The following is a 21,863-nucleotide window of genomic DNA, read 5'->3' as shown; positions in this document are numbered from 1 at the left end:
TCACGTTGACTACCCTTCCCTTCTCGTGCCAGAACCACGAGGGGAACTTTCTCAAAGAATCTGGTGGGGTTCCTGGAGGGAAAGTCTGGAAATATGTAGGGCCCCCTAAAGACCCCTGGAGTTTCTCATTCCTATGCTAACTCACACTCAGTCTCCATTCATTCTTCATCATTACCACTGAAAACGAGTGCATTGATTCCAGAAGCTTCTGCTCCATGGAAGTAAATCTTGGGTATTCTCAGAATGTGCCTGTTACCTCAGACTTTAAAGTTGTAGTAACCTCAGTCCTCTGATGAGCCCATGAAAAATCATTGATTTTCAGTTTTCTAGCTTTTAATTGTTGGAAGATGGGAGTGATGACTTCCAAGCTCTTTACATGCCAGAATTAATACCGGAAGTTTTCCATTGGTCTTTTACCCATGCGATTTCCCTGAATGCTCCTTCAATCTACAGTGGCCAAATTCCATGATCACGTTTCAGTTTTTACTGTGGCATCTAAGTTGTATTTATCATAATTTCCTACTCCTTCTTTTTGAAACCTCTTTTTTAAAAAAATCTTACTTTCTTGACCTCTGTGACATCACATTTTCCTGTTTTACTTCCTATTTCTCTGGTCTTTCTTGTTCTTCCTTAACTAAACAACATATTGAAGTTTTCCAGGACTTGGTAAAGGGCCTTTTCTCATTCTTCCTATAATAACATTCTTTTGCACAATTTTAAAAAGCATTTATATCAGCAGTCCCCAAGCTTTTTGGCACCAAGGACCAGTTTTGTGGAAGACAATTTTTCCACAGAAGGGGGGGAGCGGGCGGGGGAGATGGTTCAGGCAGTAATGTGAGCGCGATGGGAGGGGATGGTTCAGGTGGTCATGGGAGAGATGAGAAGCGATGGGGAGAGGCAGATGAAGCTTTGCTCGCTCGCCCGCTGCTTACCTCCTGCTGTGCAGCCTGGCTCCTAACAGGCTGCAGACTGGGGGGTGGGGACCCTGATTTATATGATTAAGCCTTCTAAATTTATATCCAATCTCATTTTTTCTGTTATAATCACCCATCTATATAGGACTTCCACTTGAGTGGGTCATTCATAGGCATAGTGGACTTAGTATATCCAAAACCAAACAATAGACTCCATAGCCCTAAATTTGGTCCCAAAACATTGCCCTTTGCCAGCCTCTTTCATCTCTGCAAGTGGCACCACTACCTGAGTCAAGACATAGAGCTGGAGTCACCATTGATCCCTCCCTCTGCTTAACCCATGCATAAAATCTAGCTGCACATTTTTGCTGTTTCGTCATTCAAAATCTTCCCTCTTGCCACCATCTTAGTTCGATTCACTGCCATCTTTTGCCTAGAAAATTTCAAAAGCTTTATTACTGGTCTTGTCTTCTACTGTCACCTTCTTCCAATCTGATTTTCATGTAGCAGCTAAAGTTACTGTTTAAAAATCATGTAATTGCCTGAGTCTGTGTAAAAAATCCCTTTAGAAGCTTCCCATGGCTCTTAAAGTCTGGACTCATTTCTTTCTGATGTTTTCTGTCACTACATCCAATGAATGCCTTCATTTCCTTCATTACACTGATCCCAGTGTGTAAACACATGCAGAGTTTTTCTGTTTTCCCATACTCTTCCTGGAGGAGGAGATTGTAAGATAGGGTATCAGGAGCTGGGTCCGTTCATTCACTAAGAATTTCACTGCCCAGCACAGGGTTCCCTATTGTGAGTATGGATCAACTTCATTTCTTAAAATCTGGGAGACAGCTGCTCTGACCAAAAGGGATATTTGATTGGCATAAGAGGAGAATCAGATCATGCCCAGGGGCTGGAGGGAGGAGAAGGCTGCATACAGGCACTCTCGTATAGAGAAATGAAGAAATGGAGTAATTGTAAGCATATAAGGCAAACTATGATAGAAGATGAGAAATACTAAATGTTTCATTTTAAATATTTTCCTAATGCAAGAAGGATTTTTTTCCCTTTTGATTAGAAAGAAAAGAGGAGAAAGGATATGTTTTTCTAATACAGTTCATAGAAATATATTCTTACACTCAAGAAATGAATAGTTTTTACTTTCAATGAAAGAAAATCATTCAGACCAATTCTGAGAAGATCCAAAGTTAAACAACGATGCTGTAGGAGATCATATGCCACCGAAGATAAATTTGGGTGCTGAGTGAGAAGATGACCACAGAGATCATGCAGGATGTTTGGTTTCTAAGGGAGTAGTCAAAATGAAAACAATACTTAAAAAATTTCGTACCTGTGAAGCTCCGTTTGAGAGCATCTGGTTCAGGTGAATTCTTTTTCTGAAGCACGAGGATTCATTCCATCAGGACTTTGAAACTTTTGACCTCTGGACTTTTCCTAGCAGGTTGAGTTGCTTTCAGGATTCTGCAAAGAACAAAGTAATGCTATTAAATAATGGAGCTTTGAACTGCCTGCAGAAGATATTCATCACCTTTATACGGTTTATATGTAGGGTTTTACAAAATGAATCTTGGGGCTGAAAATGTTTGAAAAATCTCAGTCCTAGACGATTGCTCTGGGCCATTTGAACAAGGGCAATGCCCCTTCCCCCCACCCCCCAACCCCTGCTCCCTTCCCACCAAAAAAGTGGGTCTTAAGCAGTTGTGTGATTAAGTAAGATCAGAAACCATGTGCTTGAGTTACACGGATTATTTACCTCAGGAATTTTAATATGCTAGTTTAAATGGTGGAAATTCAGGAAGGGGACATAATATGTGGTTGCTGTGTTTATTCATTCAGATGAGAGTTGTGTGTGTGTTTCTTTGTTTTGTTTGTGCTTTGTAGGACACCAATCAACATTAGTGAGGCAGAGTTCCTTGTAATGATACAATTTGGAAAGCATTGCTCTATTATTGCTCTAAACAATAATAATTATGGTATCTCATATCTATTGAATACCTTGCATTTTTTTAGGACACTGAGTGCCTAGCACATAGTTTTCACAATATCACAGGGAAAAGAAGGTATCACTAGAAGAGGCCTGAAGATGTAATGTGCCTAGGGTTATACAACCAGTAAATCACCAGCATTTGAATGCAGGCTTGTTTGACTTTCTGTTGTTCTAAATTCAGTATATCATTTATTTCAATTTCTGCAAAACCAGGCTTTGATTTGCCAGTTTTCTGACCTCCTAGCCTGACTTTTGGTTTTCAGTATTTCATTTACTAGATAGGTATTCATATTTCCCATCAGAACAAGTCCACGACTTTGCCCTTGTGGGGCGAATGAACTAGATAAACTTAGGACATTTCCAGTTCTGAATTTTTTTTAATATATATTTTATTTTTGGCTGCATTGGGTCTTTGTTTCTGTGCGTGGGCTTCTCATTATGGTGGCTTCTCTTGTTGCAGAGCTCGGGCTCTAGGCATGTGGGCTTCAGTAGTTGTGGTTCGTGGGCTCTAGAGCGCAGGCTCCATAGTTGTGGTGTACAGGCTTAGTTGCTCCAAGGCATGTGGGATCTTCCTGGACCAGGGCTCGAACCCGTGTCCCCTGCACTGACAGGTTAATTCTTAACCACTGCGCCACCAGAGAAGCCCTAATTCTGAAATTTTAACTTCTCCAATTTTCAAAATACACATGTATTTTGGTTCCCTAAGTTATTTTTCCTTTACTTTTCATTTCAAAATTCTTATTTGTCCAAGCCAGTTTTTTTTTTTAAACTTTGTCTTTTGAATCTCTAACATTTTGCTTTCTTTTCAACAGAAATTGGCTATTTCTATGTTTTATTCTGTGTCCCAAACTTTCTGAGGTAGAGTAGATGGAGAAAAAAGTGATGGAGGACAGTAGGACAGGCTAATTAGTAAAACAATGACGAATCTCCGGTGGGAGGAGGCTGCTTTGAAGAAGAAAAAGCCAAAGTCATAATATTAAATATATATATATATATATATATGGCATGATTATTTTAAAATCTTTATTTTTAGATAATTATAGATTCACAGAAAGTTGCAAAGATAGGTCAGGGAGACTCCCTGTAACATTCACATGGTTCCTCTCAATGGTTACAGCTTAAATAATTATAGTACAATATCAAAACTAAGGAATTTATATTGGTGCAATGTGTGTTATAGTTCTGTTACTTCAGAATGTGTGGATTCATGTAACCACCACTGCAACAGAGCTATAGAACTGTCTATTATACTTGGTGTGATTTTTTAATTTATTTTTATGAAGGTAATATTGGTTTATAACATTGTATAAGTTTCATGTGTACAACGATATATTTTGACTTCTGTATACACTACAGGGTGCTCGCTGCCAAAAGTTTAGTTTCCATCTATCACTGTACAGTTGACCCCCTTTATCCATTTTGCCCTCTCCCTACTCATTCCTCTCTGGTAACCACTGCTCTGTTCTCTGTATCTATGTATTTGACTTTGTTTGGTTTGGTCTGTTCATTTATTTATTTTTCTTTTTTACTTTTCCACGCATAACTGCAATCATATGGTATTTGTCTTTCTCTGACTTATTTCACTTAATGTAATACCCTCAAGGTCCATCCATGCTGTTGCAAATGGTACGACTTCATCTTTTTTTATGGTGGAGTAGTATTCCATATATACATACATATACACCACATCTTCTTTATCCATTCATTTGTCAGTGGGCACTTAGACTGTTTCCATACCTTGGCTATTATAAATAATGCTGCAATGAACATAGAAGTGCATGTACCTTTTCAAATTAGTGTTTTTGTATTCTTTGGATAAATACCCAGAAGTGGAATAGTTGGATCACATGGTAGTTCTTAATTTTTTAAGGAATCTCTATACTATTTTTCATAGTGGCTCCATTGCACAACTAACTATGCTATGAATCCCAGCTGGTATTTTTGAAGCTATCTTTTCAAGAAAATGCAGCACACTGAGCAGTGGCTTTTAAAGATCAGTAAGATGAAAGACAAAGCCAGGTAAGAAACTATGGAGCAAAACTCTAGTCTGGCATCAAAGAACTAGAATCAACAGAGACCTCAGACAGACAAAACATGTCAACACTAAAGTTCCTTAAACTCCATACAGAGGAAAATAAAGAAAGGAGTAGGGTAGAAACCCTAAACTCAGAAAGGGCATGTCGTTGGGCCCTTCCCCCTTAACACCCAGGCTTGTGCCCTCTGATGTTTTGGGTGCACAGGTGCATGTCTCTAGCTTATCTCTAGGTAAGGCTGCACTACCACTCTTGCCATGGTTCTCTAAGCGTAGACTGTGATACCAGCAACTGGGCAGCGGTTTGATGAGCATCTACCCAGACCCCCACTAACTTTTGCTGCAGATCCAAGCTTGTCCTTGCACCCATTACTTGAGTCCTTGCTCTAAGTCTGGTGGAATACATTGCTATTTTTAGTTCTCCAGTACACTTAAACTTACTGTAACACCTCTTTTTGTGTAGCACAGTACAATTATCAGTCCAATTGTGTATTTTGTCTCACAGAGATTATAATAATACATATTTTAACTTTGAAATGTTGCTGTGATTTCAAAATCATTGCTTTGCTGCCTTCATTTGAGCTTCTAGTGCTATTAGCTCTGGTATGTCAAAGACTGACAGCATTCCTTAGAAAATAATTATTAGCTAACGCTCTTTCACCCTCTAGGTACAAACTCTTGTTCCCAGATTTTCTAATACAACTAATGTGAGGGCTTTTTTAATTGGAGTTAAAAGTCAAGATTAAATGATATTTGTTATAAAGCAGAAACTAACACACCATTGTAAAGCAATTATACCCCAATAAAGATGTTAAAAAAAAAAAAGATTAAATGATAATGTTTTTTAGATTTCTTATTTATGACCAATGAAGCATGGTTAGGGATGAACAGTACATGGAATAGGCACAGAAAACATACATTCCAAAAAGAATTTATTATAAATTCTACAATAAATAATGCTGAAATATATTCTGGAAGCCACTGTTTTGTTTTGAAGTAATATTTAGTAAACAAATGCAGTTTCATTTGGTATTGGTGACTAATGCATAAACATTTTATTTAAGCTTATACTAAACCCACCTTCTTTTCTTTATTTCTTTAATAAATACCACCTGGGCCATGAAAAGATAATTCAAAATAATTAATTATAACTATGAAAACAGATATGATAAAATATTGCTGGATCTTTAAATATAATAAATAAATCATTTAACAGCAATTCTGCAACTTCAGCAAATATAACTTTTTTTTGCCCATAATCTCTTTCAGGACTTGTTTTATCATAATAATTTCACATTTAATAATCAAATACAGTTTCATTCTGAATTTTCTCATAGGCTATTCCTAAATAAGCATGTTTGGGGAGTTAATTTTTAAAGAGGTCTATAACACTAATTTAAATATTCTCCAATGTTTAGGCACTTAGAAGTTACCAAGTTTTCAATGTTATTCATACTTTAAAATAAAATCTTCAGAGCTATAATTATTTCCTAGTTTTCTATTATGAACTTCAGCATAATTCCTGGATTCACAATTAACAATAGGCTTACATGTATCTTGATGGGTAGAATAGAGTGGTCTCTATTACAGTTACAGGGGTTATTTCTCTTAAATGATACTATAAGCTTTAGTTCTCAACCTATTTCATTTTTATAGAAAAGAGTTCTTTCAGTTTCTAAGTATCATTTATGTTCTTCACATGTCACACAGCACAACTACAGGGTGATATTTACGAAAGGTATTTTCTAGAATGACCACTTAGCAGAGATAGACCAAAGTCAATCACAGGGGCGTTAATGTGCCAGTTCTGCTTATCGTTGCCAGGAAATTACGCTGGCCTTGGGAACAGACGCTTGTGTGGACCTGGGTTTCTAAGGTTTAGGCAAGGATAACAATGTTGGTAATGGACTCCATTCAGGCCTGGCATCTTTTATCTTGCTATGACTGTACATGTTCTAATACTGTTTTCCTGTTTTTATAGATGGTTATCTTTAAGTGATGTCATAATAATTAAAAATACTAGCAATGTTTTATTTTGACATCAAATTGATACTTTAGTCATTCATACAATATTATCTTCTCATGGTGTATTTTAAAAGTGTAAAAATTTTGAAGCAAAACTAATAAAAAAATAAAAAGAAGCCATTTTATGAATAAGAAATGATATAAAATAAATTAAAAATCTGTTAATAGAACAGATAGATAAGTATAACAACTGGTCGGTAATCATGCAAATCCAGCAAGACATGGCCTAAAAGAAAAGGTAGACAGGGAAGGTAGCCACATTTGTAAATAAATGTACAGAGTGTTCATTTAAATTTGAAAGTCTGAAACACATTTTTTGGTATAAGTATGTCTCATATAATTATTAAGATATAATTATACTAAAAGACATCACTTGTTGTTTATCAGAAATTCAAATTTAGCTGTGTCCTCTCATTTATCTTGCAACCCTATTTAAGACAGGACACTCACTAGATTTCCAGCATTTTGGTGACTAATGCATAAAAATTTTATTTAAGCTTATATTAACCCCACCTTCCTTTCTTTATTCTGATGAATACAATACAGCCATATAATCAAGGCAACAAATATCACTTTACTTCTTTTGAAATATGAATTTATCTTTTCCAAAACTTTTACACTTCCTAGCATTATTTTAATTCATGCATTCACACACACATACATACATACACGTGTATCTATAGGAGCTAAAGTGTTACTTGCAATATCTTGAATCTAGTTGTAAGAAGAAACATATCTCTATGATTGTTATTGCCTAGTTATTTATATGATAGGGTTTACAAAAGAGTCTAGTAAGTAATGAAATGTGAGATGGCTTGCCTGTTTCAAATAACCAAACTTTAAAAGAAGCCTATTCATTGTTATATAGAAAGCATTTCCCCAAGAGCACAGCAATGCAATTTCATTCCATCGAAACCTCCTCCCACTTAGCAAAATATTTAGGTACATAGACATATAGGTAGAGCATCATAATAGGGCAGAGAGGAAACAGACAATGATTAGAGGATAGATTTCACTTTCTGCAACGTATTTTCATGATCCACCCTCCCATCAATACATTGCCTCTGGGGTGTTAAAGCATGTTGTAGGTGAAGCACATAGTTGGAAATGGTTTACACCTTGCCTATCTTCCAACAAATCTCCTGCTTTTTGCCTAAAAATATTTCAGTCAAATACTCCATCACACATCAGTCTTAGTGAAGAGTCACCTTCCTTTCTTACTACTATCATTTGCGGCCCATAGAGCTTTTGGGAGCTGACAGCTGTGTTACAGGAAACACAGAATTCTGATCAAAGGTCATTGTCATCCAATTAAAGGTCATCCAATTAATCGTTTGTTCAAAATTATTCTTTGAACACTTTGTGCATATGTGTCTGTGTTGTGTTTGTGTGATAGGATGAAGTTAGACAATAGAAAGACAACTACACCCTAATGGAACCTGGTGGTAACTATCTGTCGATTTCTGTGCATCTGTTATAACCAGAGTTAATGTAAGTTTGATTGTGGGGTGAACTGAGTAACTCATTTTTTTCCAGTAATATACATTTTTTTTATTTTTATATAATTTTTAAAGGTTACACTCCATTTACAGATATTACAAAATATTGGCTCTATTCCCCGTGTTTTACTATACATCCTGGAGCCAATCTTACACCCAACAGTCTGTGCCTCCCACACACCACCCTTATATTTCCCCTCCCTCCCCACTGATAACCACTAATTTGTTCTCTGTATCTGTGAGTCAGCTTCTTTTTTTGTTAAGTTTGTTGGATATTTTAGATTCCACATATAAGTGATGTCATACAGTATTTGTCTTTCTCTGTGTGATTTATTTCACTTAGCATAATCCTCTCTAGGTCCACCCAAGTGTTGCAAATGGCAGAATTTCATTCTTCCTTATGGCTATTATTCCACTGTATATATATATACCACACCTTCTTTATCCCTTCTTCTGTTGATGGACACTTAGGTTGCTTCCATATCTTAAGTACTGTAAATAATGCTGCTATGAAGAGCATTATTGGTGCATGAATTAGTTTTCTTCAGGTATATACCCAGGAGTGGAATTTCTGGATCATATGGTACGTTCTATTTTTAGTTTTTTGAGGAACCTCCATGCTGTTTTCTACAGTGGCTGTACCAGTTTACATTCCCACCAACAGTGTACAAGGATTCCCTTCTCTCCACATCTTCATCAGCATTTATTATTTGTATAATTTTGATGATGGCCATTCTGACAAGTGTGAAGTGATATCTTATTGTGGTTTTGATTTGCATTTCTCTGATGATTAGTGATGCTGAGCATATTTTTATGTACCTGTTGGCCGTCTGTATATCTTCTTTGGAAAAATGTCTATTCAGGTCTTCTCCCCATTTTTTTTATTGGATTGTTTGTTGTTGTTTTGTTGTTGTTGATATTGAGTTATATGAAATCTTTATATATTTTGGTTATTAACCCCTTATTGGTCATATTATTTGCAAATATTTTCTCCCATGGTTATTTTCTTATTTTTCAATGGCTTATTTCCTTTGCTATTCAAAAGTTTTAAACTTTGGTTAGGTCCCATTTGTTTATATTTGTTTTGGTTTCTTAGGAGAGAGATTCCAAATAATATTGCTGCATTTATGTTGGAAAGTGTTCTTCTCTTCTAGGAGATTTCTAGTTTCAGGTCTTACATTTAGGTCTTTAATCCATTTTGAGATTATTTTTGTACATGGTGTAAGGAAATGTTCTAATTTCATTCTTTTACATGTATCTGTCTATTTTTCCCAAAACCACTTATTGAAGAGACTATCATTTCTCTATTGAATATTCTTGCTTCCTTTGTCATGAATTAATTGACCATAAATTTGTGGGTTTATTTCTGGGCTCTCTATTTTGTTCCATTGATCTGTGTCTGTTTCTGTGCCTGTGGCATGCTGTTTTGATCACTGTAGCTTTATTGTATAGTTTGAAGTCAGGGAGTGTGATACCTCCAGCTTTGTTCTTTATTCTCAAGATTGCTTTAGCAATTTGTAGTCTTTTGTGGTTCCATATATGTTTTAGGCTTATTTGTTCTAGCTCTGTGAAAAATGGCATGGGCATTTTGATAGGGATTGCATTAAGTCTATAGATTCTGCAGATGAGTACTTATATTAGTCTGCTTCCCACAATAGAATTTTGAGGGTCTGATGGTCCTCTTTCATTTTGTCCTCTCTCTGTCCCTTTAAGTCCAAGCTAGCAATGTTTGTGCTGGTATAAAATTATCATAAACCTTGTGGGCTTTGTGTGAGTTTCAGAAGGATTCCCTCCATAAGACAGAAGACACGTCCACAAATCTTTTAGAGATAATGCCTTCTCTACCTTTGGTTTCTGCTTAGATGGCTGAGGGTCTACACCATAAAGATTCCTACAGGCCCTCTGCTTTGGTTAAGAGGATCTGTGAGACACATCCCTAATCTCTTCAAAGAGTCTTTTGTGTGACTCAAGGAGCTGATCTTTTGATGTGTCTGAGGTTTTAGTAAAAAGTTGTCTAGCCACAAACTTAGCTTTTACTCTTCGCCGCACTTTTAGAATTAATCCCTTAATTTTATTGTCTTTTGCCATCAGGATAGGCCAAGAATTTCCCAAACAATCACGCTTTGGTTTCTTTCTTTTTAACAGTATTTCACTCAATTTATCTCTCTCCCTGCACATTTCACTCTAAGCAGCATGAAGAAACCAGAAAAGTCTTCAACATTTTTCTTGGAAAGGCCCTCAGCTATTTATCCAAGTTCACCTTTTTACAAGTTATGTTTTCCATAGAACTACAGAACAAAATTCTGTTGAGCTTTGTGCCACTATATAATGAGGATCTCCCTTCATTTCCAATAACATGTTCCTCACTTTCTTCTGAGCTCTCAATAATAGCATCTCCAATGACCATAGTTCTACAGTTTGTTCCTGACAATTTAGGTATTATTTAAGATGATGTATGTTTTCTCTCTAATGTTTTCTCATTGAGCAAAACTGTTATGAGTTTATATTGATACTGCTGTAGTATACTTCACAAAATAACCTCTCCTTTCAGAAATTCAGTGATTTTATAAATACAGCACTAACACAATGCTTACCTAATCTCTTTAATATAAATTCATGTGTACTACCTCTTCTAGTTATGGCAGACGTTGTAATTGATAAAGGCACTTTTTTTTTTTTTTTTTGCGGTACGCGGGCCTCTCACTGTTGTGGCCTCTCCCGTTGCAGAGCACAGCTCTGGATGTGCAGGCTAAGCGGCCATGGCTCACGGGCCTAGCTGCTCCACGGCATGTGGGATCTTCCCGGACCGGAGCACGAACCCGTGTCCCCTGCATCGGCAGGTGGACTCTCAACCACTGCACCACCAGGGAAACCCGGCACTTTTTCTTTCTAAGCCCAAACACAATCACACCATCATTCCAAGCACTGCACTCCAGGTCATCGTTAATTATCCCTAAGTTTTGACACAGGAAAGAAAACTATTTGCCAAACATTAGTGCCTCATTCTATTATCTGACATAATCGTTGTAATAATAATAACCAGAAACATGCCTAAAAATACAAAATTAAAATAATTAATGTCTTACATGATCACTTGATGTGACCTCTTGTTTTAACTTCATATTATACAAAGTAAAATACTACCTATAAGTTTTACACATGATATTTTTATTTTAAAAACGTGTACTCATTACCAAAAAGCTTAAGTAATACAGAATAATACAAACAATAAACAAAGAAATACTCTCATTTCCTGCTACCCAGAAATGAACACTCTCAATATTTGTTCCAAGTCATTTTGGATATATATATATATATATATATATATATATATATATATATGTGTGTGTGTGTGTGTGTGTGTGTGTGTGTGTGTGTGTGTGTGTGTGTGTGTGTGTATTCTGTTGTTTTTGGATGGAATGTCCTATAAATATCAATTAAGTCCATCTTGTTTAATGTATCATTTAAAGCTTGTGTTTCCTTATTTATTTTTATTTTAGATCATCTGTCCATTGGTGAAAGTGGGGTGTTAAAGTCTCTACTATGAATGTGTTACTGTCGATTTCCCCTTTTATGGCTGTTAGTATTTGCCTTATGTATTGAGATGCTCCTATGTTGGGTGCATAAATTTTTACAATTGTTATATCTTCTTGGGTCGATCCCTTGATCATTATGTAGTGTCCTTCTTTGTCTCTTCTAGTAGTCTTTATTTTAAAGTCTATTTTGTCTGGTATGAGAATTGCTACTCCAGCTTTCTTTTGGTTTCCATTTGCATGGAATATCTTTTTCCATCCCCTCACTTTCAGTCTGTATGTGTCTCTAGGTCTGAAGTGGGTCTCTTTTAGACAGCATATATATGGGTCGTGTTTTTGTATCCATTCAGCCAATCTGTGTCTTTTGGTGCGAGCATTTAGTTCATTTACATTTAAGGTAATTATCGATATGTATGTTCCTATTCCCATTTTCTTAATTGTTTTGCATTCGTTATTGTAGGTCTTTTCCTTCTCTTGTGTTTCTTGCCTAGAGAAGTTCCTTTAGCATTTGTTGTAAAGCTGGTTTTGTGGTGCTGAACTCTCTCAGCTTTTGCTTGTCTGTAAAGGTTTTAATTTCTCCATCAAATCTGAATGAGATCCTTGCTGTGTAGAGTAATCTTGGTTGCAGGTTTTTCTCCTTCATCACTTTAAATATGTCCTGCCAGTCCCTTCTGGCTTGCAGAGTTTCTGCTGAAAGATCAGCTGTTAACCTTATGGGGATTCCCTTGTGTGTTATTTGTTGTTTTTCCCTTGATGCTTTTAATATGTTTTCTTTTTAGTTAATTTTTGACAGTTTGATTAATATGTGTCTTGGCGTATTTCTCCTTGTATTTATCCTGTATGGGACTCTCTGTGCTTCCTGGACTTGATTAACTATTTCCTTTCCCATATTACGGAAATTTTCAACTATAATCTCTTCAAATATTTTCTCAGTCCCTTTCTTTTTCTTTTTCTTCTGGAACCCCTATAATTCGAATGTTGGTGTGTTTAATGTTGTCCCAGAGGTCTCTGAGACTGTCCTCAGTTCTTTTCATTCTTTTTTCTTTATTCTGCTCTGCAGTAGTTATTTCCACTATTTTATCTTCCAGGTCACTTATCCGTTCTTCTGCCTCAGTTATTCTGCTATTGATCCCATCTAGAGTATTTTAAATTTCATTTATTGTGTTGTTCATCGTTGCTTGTTTCATCTTTAGTTCTTCTAGGTCCTTGTTAAATGTTTCTTGCATTTTGTCTATTCTATTTCCAAGATTTTGGATCATCTTTACTATCATTATTCTGAATTCTTTTTCAGGTAGACTGCCTATTTCCTCTTCATTTGTTAGTTCTGGTGGGTTTTTATCTTGCTCCTTCATCTGCTGTGTGTTTTTCTATCTTCTCATTTTGCTTATCTTACTGTGTTTGGGGTCTCCTTTTTGCAGGCTGCAGGTTTGTAGTTCCTGTTGTTTTTGGTGTCTGTCCCCCGTGGCTAAAGTTGGTTCAGTAGGTTGTGTAGGCTTCCTGGTGGAAGGGACTAGTGCCTGTGTTCTGGTGGATGAGGCTGGATCTTGTCTTTCTGGTGGGCAGGTCCACGTCTGGTGGTGTGTTTTGGGGTGTCTGTGGACTTATTATGATTTTAGGCAGACTCTCTCTTAATGGGTGGGGTTGTGTTCCTGTCTTGCTAGTTGTTTGGTATAGGGTGTCCAGCACTGTAGTTTGCTGGTTGTTGAGTGAAGCTGGGTGCTGGTGTTGAGATGGAGATCTCTGGGAGATTTTTGCCATCTGATATTATGTGGAGCTGGGAGGTCTCTTGAGGACCAGTGTCCTGACGTTGGCTCTCCCACCTCAGAGGCACAGCACTGACTCCTGGCTGCAGCACCAAGAGACTTTCATCCACCCGGCTCAGAATAAAAGGGAGAAAAGAAAGAAAGAAAGAAAGAAAGAAAGAAAGAAAGAAAGAAAGAAAGAAAGAAAGAAAGAAAGAAAGAAAGAAAGAAAGAAAGAAAGAAAGAAAGAAAGAAAGAAAGAAAGAGAAAGAAAGAAAGAAAGGAAGAAAGGAAGAAGGGAGGGAGGGAGGGAGGAAGGAAAGAAAGAAAGAAGATAAAATAAAGTAAGATAAAATGAAATAAAGTTATTAAAATAAAAAATAATTATTAAGAAAAAAAATATTTTTAAGAAAAAAAAAATGGACAGATAGAACCCCTAGGACAAATGGTGGAAGCAAAGCTATACAGACAAAATCTCACCCAGAAGCCTACACATACACACTCACAAAAAGAGGAAAAGGGGAAAAAATCATAAATCTTGCTCTCAAAGTCCACCTCCTCAATTTGGGATGATTCGTTGTCTATTCCGGTATTCCACAGATGCAGGGTACATGAAGTTGATTGTGGAGATTTAATCCGCTTCTCCTGAGGCTGCTGGGAGAGATTTCCCTTCCTCTTCTTTGTTCTCACAGGTCCCGGGGCTCAGCTTTGGATTTGGCCCCGCCTCTGCGTGTAGGTCGCCAGAGGGCGTCTGTTCTTCACTCAGACAGGACGGTGTTAAAGGAGCCGCTGATTCGGGGTCTCTGGCTCACTCAGGCCGGGGGGAGGGAGGGGTACAGATGCTGCGGGGTGAGCCTGCGGCGGCAGAGGCCAGCATGACATTGCACCAGCCTGAGTCATGCTGTGCGTTCTCCCGGGGAAGTTGTCCCTGGATCCCGGGAACCTGGCAATGGCTGGCTGCACAGGCTCCCCGGAAGGGGGGTGTGGATAGTGACCTGTGCTTGCACACAGGCTTCTTGGTGGCGGCAGCAGCAGCCTTACCATCTCATGCCCGTCTCTGGGGTCCGCACTTTTAGCCGCAGCTCCCGCCAGTCTCTGGAGCTCATTTAAGCAGTGCTCTTAATCCCCTCTCCTCGCCCACCAGGAAACAAAGAGGGAAGAAAAAGTCTCTTGCCTCTTTGACAGGTCCAGACTTTTCCCCGGACTCCCTCCCGGCTAGCCGTGGTGCACTAACCCCTGTAGGCTGTGTTCATGCTGCCAACCCCAGTCCTCTCCCTGCGCTCCGACCGAAGCCCAAGCCTCAGCTCGCAGAGCCGCCCGCCCCGGCAGGGGAGCAGAGAAGCCTCTCGGGCTGGTGAGTGCCAGTTGGCACCGATCCTCTGTGCGGGAATCTCTCTGCTTTGCCCTCCGCATCCCTGTTGCTGTGCTCTCCTCCACGGCCCCGAAGCTTTCGCCCTGCGCCACCCGCAGTCTCCTCCCGTGAAGGGGCTTCCTAGTGTGTGGAAACCTTTCCTCCTTCACAGCTCCTCCCACTGGTGCAGGTCCCGTCCCTATTCTTTTGTCTCTGTTTATTCTATTTTCTTTTGCCCTACCCAGGTATGTGGGGAGTTTCTTGCCTTTTGGGAGGTCTGAGGTCTTCTGCCAGCATTCAGTAGGTGTTCTGTAGGAGTTGTTCCACATGTAGATGTATTTCTGGTGTATATCTGGTGTATCTCTGGGGAGGAAGGTGATCTCTGTGTCTTTCTCTTCCGCCATCTTCCCTTCATCTCGGTTTTAGTCCTTTTAAAGAACTCCATGTTCACTTTCAGCCCTTGCCATAGAGTTTAGTTCTTTTTTTGATTTCAGCTCTTTGTTGGTTGAATTTCATCCTCAAATAGCATTCTTTTGTTTTCTCCAGAAAAGATGCTTGGTGTCAGTCTGTTGGTGTGAACTTAAAGGAAATTTCATCTGATTGTTAAATTCTTTACAGTCTTTGCCTCAGCTATTTACTTACACTGATCTACTGTCTACAGAAATTTAGCATTGCTATGAAGAAGCCTCGCTTAAGATAGTGCTGATTTGTTTTTCTGCTTAATTGCTCATAGTGAAGCTTGAAATAAGTGGCTTCACCAGAATGAAATTCAGTTTTTTTTTTTTCTCCTTAACCTGAAAAAGAAGCCTCTGTTTGGATCCGAGGTCACACTTGGAATTCAGAAAAAAAAATTTTTTCTAATGTATCTTCATAACGATTTTTTCTGTTCTTGCTTCCATTTTATTCATCAGAAACATCAATGTTTATATGTTGAATCTCTTTTATCTAAGGTCCAGTCATTGTAATCTCCATATGTCACTTTTTATTTTACTTACTTTCATATAATTTCCTTAAATCTGCCTCCACAACCCCATAGTGTAATTAACTGCATTTGTTTAATAAAATTTATCTTTCACCTCCATAATGATATTACTTTTCCCTTCTTAATCTTTTCTAAAATCTGCCAGTTAACTTTTATTTTACTGTGGTATAATTTACATGAAGAAAAATCCAGTCATTTCAGCTTACTGTTCTGTGAGTTTTTAAAAAATGTATAAAGTTGTATAACCAGCACCAATACACACAGAAAAAGATACAGAATCACTCAGTCACACTAAAAGTTCCCATGTGTTCCTATGTAGGTAAGCACCCCCCAACCCCAAGACCCTGGCCACTACTAGACTTATTTTTTCCCTATGGTTTTGCTTTCTCCAGAATATCATATTAATAGAATAATACATGATAACATTTCTTCCACTTAACATACTGCATATTTGACCCATATGCTCATGAAATATTGGGTCTATTCAAGCAAATTGTATATCAAAATATTTCTACAGAATTTAAATATATGTATTGTAATTGTTTTCTGACTTGAGGGTCTCAGAGAAGTCTGAGGCCATTATAACTGTTGTGCTGTTCTAGATAATCTGGTTTCTGTTTGTCTTGGTGGTGGTTGTTTTTGTAGGGTAGTTAATGTGAATGTTTTGATTGGTTGTTTTCATAGCCTATATAATTCTATTTAATTTTCATTCTTAAGTAATATTTTCAACTTGGGAAAACTTCCTTGCTTTGACTATTGCCTGTACCTCCTTTGTTATAGTTTCTTAGTCAGGAACACATGCAAAGCTCCACGCTCTCTTCCCGAAGTCTTTAGTCTCCACATGCCACTTTTAACTAGTCTCCATCTGTTTTCTGTGGTAGCTCCTCACATCAGTCCTCCACATTTCTGACTCAACTTTTGGTGGTGTCGTTTCTGCTCATCATGCCTCCAGCACAGATGTCAATTTTCATCTTGCATTTTTACTTGTGTAGCCCCTTTTCCATCTCAAGTTATTAACTTTCCCTCAGATTAAATTAGCTCATATATTTCTGCTCTCATTTTATACAGGCCCCCTTTTTTGTATGCTACTGAATATATCAATAGCATTTATTGAAATTATATTATAATTATACTTAGTTTTCTCTGATTTCCATATTATATTATTTCCACTGACCTTTCCTTCATCTAAATCCTGCAGCATGATGCCTTGTTGGTTTGCTTATTTTACAATATTTTTATAAGCCCCAGGTAGGCTATTTTGTCCACTTAATTTTGAAAAAGTTAAGATCTCTCTAGATACAGCCAGCAGACCTACTACATAGATTGTTCATATTCCAGTTCTCAACCAGCTCAGATATTTCTGGACCCCCTTCCAACATCGGTCTACAGGTAGGAAGTTGATTTCTGGGTTACTAGCCTCAGGCAGGCTTTCATCTTGTGCAGCTGTCCTATCCTTGGATGGATCATCTTCTCACCCACTACCTAGATCTCTGACACTTGGAGAGATGAAATAAGAAAACTATTTTATAATACTCATAACCCATGACTTTCAATTATCTACCTCTTCATGTTTTTCACTTTTCCTTAACTGTTTTCTTGTGGGAAATATGCATCCCTAGATTCAACGTACCAGTCAGTGCTGGTCTCCCATGTCCACTCAAATCCCCACTGTTCTAAACATTCAGTTGGGGCCATTTACAGTTTTTTTCACTGTCTTTTACCACCAGAGGGTGGGTTACTGAGGAGCTTAGGACTCTCCACAGCACTCTGACTAGAAAAGCACACTCACACCATGGGCAGATAGATTAATATGTTACTTGTACAGACCTGGACTTTCTCAGCAAGAGACCTGGAAGAGGAGGAAGAATCCATAAAAGACCTTCCTCTTCACTTTTAGATGGGCAAGCTAGCCCCTTTCAGGCAGTGAGTGGGTTACATTCAGTGTAAACATCTCCTAGATTTTGGCAACAGATTTTTACATAGTCTTTTTATACCTGCTTTGAGTTTGAAGAAGTTATTAGAGTGTATTAGAGGGTATCAGCCAAATTACCAAAATAACCAAAATAACTTTGGTTTTAAAATAACCAAAGTTATTTTAAAAAGAACCTCCTTACACCTGAAACTGATACAATGATTATAAAAAATAAATTAAAAAAACAAAAAGAACCATTTTATTATGTTTTTATTAAAATCTGTAAACCATCAATTTCTACCTCAGTTTCTTTTTTTTTCTTTATAGCTTTCAAAGCGCTAGTTCTTCTTTCTTTCTTAAAAAATTTTTTATTGGAGTATAGTTGCTTTACAATATTGTGTTCGTGTCTACTGTACAGCAAAGTGAGTCAGCTATATGTATACATATATCCTCTCTTTTTGGATTTCCTTCCCATTTAGGTCACCACAGAGCACTGAGTAGAGTTCCCTGTGCTCTACAGTAGGTTCTCATTAGTTATCTATTTTATACATAGTATCAATAGTGTATATGTGTCAATCCCATAGCTCTTCTTTCATTACCATTTTATGTAAAAGAAAAGTGAATTAAATGTTTAAGTGTCCTTTATTCTCTGCTGATTCTGGCAATTATTTTTATTTTATTCTTAGGGTCTCTCACATCAACTCCAAGTTTTCCCTGCCTTGGTTACAGTGTGTTTTTGTCTTTTCCCGTAGGAAAACAATTTGAAAAGTCCCCTGTTCTGCTAGTGTTTCTATCTCCAGTTTCACATCATGGGAAATTAATTACACCGTATGTGCTGAAATATTGACGAGCGCTTGATAGGCTCCCACCGCAGGCAGCAGCAGATCGCAACGTCATGCTTCCAGCTCTGTCCAGCCCATCACATCTTCAACCTTCAAATAACTTATTTAGAAAATGCCATTCCTCTCCTCGCTGGGAGCACAAAGTAGGAAGAGAAATGAGAGCAGCATCTCCCTTGACATAAATCATTGTTTATTTGGGGCAACTGACCATTTGCAAGGCTACATTGGAGTTGACTGTTTCCCTGTTATATCAGAGAGTGCGAACTTTGAAAGAACCATCAATATTTTTCCCAAGAGATTTTGATCATTATACCAACGCACGAAAAGTATTTTTAATCTTTACCTATATTTGGCCTTTGCTCTAGTCTATGTGTGGATGTGTCACAAGAGAGGAGTAAAACATGCAGAAGAAAGGAAAAAAGAGGCAATGACGTGAATTTTCAAAATGACCATTGCCCACCCCTCTATGCTAGGGATTCGTTTGTGTGTATCTCAGAGCTGCTCCTGCTGTTCCTTACTTCTTGACAAATTACGAGTTGTCATCATATTGTAGATAACAGTTGGGGAATATGTAGTGGAAAATCTCTCGGGCTGAGCAAAGCATCACGTTATTAATTTGTCAGAAATGCTATAACCTAGAGAACCAGTTTTAAAATTGTAGCTTCTGTAACATGGCATCAGAGCAACTAACACTGAGCACTTAGCAATACCAGGAAACATACTGGGAGAGCCTGACCAAAGTTCTTTTTTGTTTTGTTTTGTTTTGTTTTTTATCAGTAATGCCAATAATATCTCAATTTTGTAGAGTTTTTCTTCACAATAAAAAGACACTGACTGGGACTTCCTTGGTGGTGCAGTGGTTAAGAATCCGCCTGCCAATGCAGGGGACATGGGTTCGATCCCTGGTCAGAAAAGATCCCAGGTGCTGAGGAGCAACTAAGCCCATGCACCACAACTACTGAGCCTGTGCTCTAGAGCCTGCGAGCCACAACTACTGAGCCTGCGAGCCACAAGTACTGAGCCCGTGCACCACAACTACTGAAGCCCGCATGCCTAGAGCCCGAGCTCCACAACAAGACAAGCCACCGCAATGAGAAGCCCACACACCGCAATGAAGAGTAGCCCCAGCTCACCGCAACTAGAGAAAGCCCACGCACAGCAATGAAGACCCAATGCAGCCAAAAATAAATAACTAACTAAATTAATTAATAAATTTTTTAAAAAGATACTGACCATTAAAAAGGAAAAAAGTATTTTTCAGAAGTTTTCAGTTAGAAATCCAGCTTTCTCATTTATGTTTCTAGTTTTAATTCTTTTACTTATGTGGAATTGCTGATATTTGACCGACAAGATAGTGAAGAAATAACCCTATGATCCTGACTATCCTTACTTTGATAAAAATCACATTTGCCTACTTCTCATGAAATATATTATTAGTCAAAAAGTGAAGAAGCATGTTTAGAACAGAACGATATGACCAGGTAAGGGTAAAGTTCGAATATCTGGAATTTTGCAATATATCAAATGGTACTCAGTTCCTGTGAAATGCTTTATTTATGCTCATCCAACGTATATGGGGCAGTACGGTCGGTGGTTCTCATGCAAAAGTACACAGTTCCAGGAGATCATTAACCAGACTCCTTTCAATGGTTGTTCCATGGAGATTTCAGACGACAGAGTTCAAGATAAAAGGGTAAAGTGCAGGGAATAAGAAAGAACTCCTGAGCTATCCTAGGCTATTGAAAGACCCTTGGCATAAAGAATCATGAGACCACGAGAATTATCTATCTTCTTATAGTTTATTCAGGATTTCTACCACATCATCAAGAGTGTAAGAATTCATAATGGATATTAATTAATTGCTTTTGTGGGCTGGAAGAAGCATATATTCTGCTTTTATAAAAGTCTATTGGGGGACAGAGAGATAACTCAGAAGTTTAGGATTAACATATACACACTGCTATATATAAAATGGATAAACAACAAGGACCTACTGTATAAGGCAGGGAACTATATTCAATATCTTATAATAACCTATAATGGAGAAGAATCTGAAAAAGAATATATATACATATATATATATGAATCACTTTGCTGTAATCTGAAACTAACACAACTTTGAAAGTTAAGTATACTTCAATTATAAAAATGGTTGAAAAAAATTCTGATTGGGACACTACATTAGCAGACACCCTCTGCACTCATCTTCTTATGAGTCTTAAACCATTTGAAATGCAACCTCCATGAAAAATCTACTATAAAGTACTTGTAACTATTGCCATTATCCTTTCAACATGTAACCATTTGAAGCTATAATAATACTGATTAAATGCACGGGTGAACTAGAGCCAAAATGAGACCCCTTTCAAAGATGTCCTAAAAAAAGGCAGTCTAGTTTCACAAATGAATTAAATAAGTCACATGTTACAGTTTAGGAACATTTCTTATTGCTTTGATTTGGTGAGTATAGAAAACCAGGATTACCTGTAAAGTAAAGCTTCAGAGCTTTACTTAAATTTGTTATCTTGGAAAATACTGATGATTTTTATGCAAATTTCCACAAAACAAAAGGAAACATTAAAAACACTGTGTATATCACTTTTCTTAATCTGTGCTGAATTTTTCTAATTCCCTTTTGTTGCAGGGCAAGGGAAGGGGAGCTTAAAAACCATATGATGACAACAACAACAAAAATTGATGCCTTTCTTACCATTGAGTTTTACCTTTTATTCCACTCTCTTCAGGAGAAAAGTTATAAACTCTATTACCTCACTACTCCTTATGAGATTAGTTTGCATTTTGTAACTTTACAAAGTATAAAACTTCCAGAGACATAAATTTAAGTATCAATCCTTACAAAATGCCCTCAATTAAGCCTTATTTGAAGAAGGATTGTTCTCATGCTGGATCCAACAGACCACTCTTTAAAAAGGTACTTTAAAACGTTCTTGGAAGAGAAGAAATTTACCCACACAACGCAAAAAAGAATCAGAACACTTAAGTGCTCTTTTAAACTTTGGTTATGTTCGCTT

This window comes from Grampus griseus (genome assembly GCF_964374135.1).
Source record: "Grampus griseus genome assembly, chromosome: 15".
Taxonomy (NCBI): Eukaryota; Metazoa; Chordata; class Mammalia; order Artiodactyla; family Delphinidae; genus Grampus; species Grampus griseus.
This window is presented reverse-complemented; position numbering follows the sequence as displayed.